Below are 260 nucleotides of genomic sequence, written 5' to 3'. Positions count from 1 at the left end.
AACCACCAACCCCACGAGCCACGACCGTAAATCAACCCCAAAGAGACCGAGGGATTTTTGTAGGAGGCGAGCAACCCTCCCGGCGGGAGCGGCAGGAAACCCGCACCCCCCCGGCCCCGACACCCCCTACTCGCTCAACGCCAGCCCCCAGGGGTGCAGATAAAAGCTTTTTCGCTAAGCCAAGAGAAGGGACTCACCTCTGGGGATGGGGTTCGGGAAATGCCACCCCTAGGGCTGGAGATGGCGGGGCTGAGCTCGCC

This window comes from Cariama cristata, unplaced genomic scaffold (genome assembly GCF_000690535.1).
Source record: "Cariama cristata isolate BGI_N322 unplaced genomic scaffold, ASM69053v1 scaffold30496, whole genome shotgun sequence".
Taxonomy (NCBI): domain Eukaryota; kingdom Metazoa; phylum Chordata; class Aves; order Cariamiformes; family Cariamidae; genus Cariama; species Cariama cristata.
The sequence above is the reverse complement of the archived record's forward strand: the minus strand, read 5'-3'. Positions refer to the sequence as shown.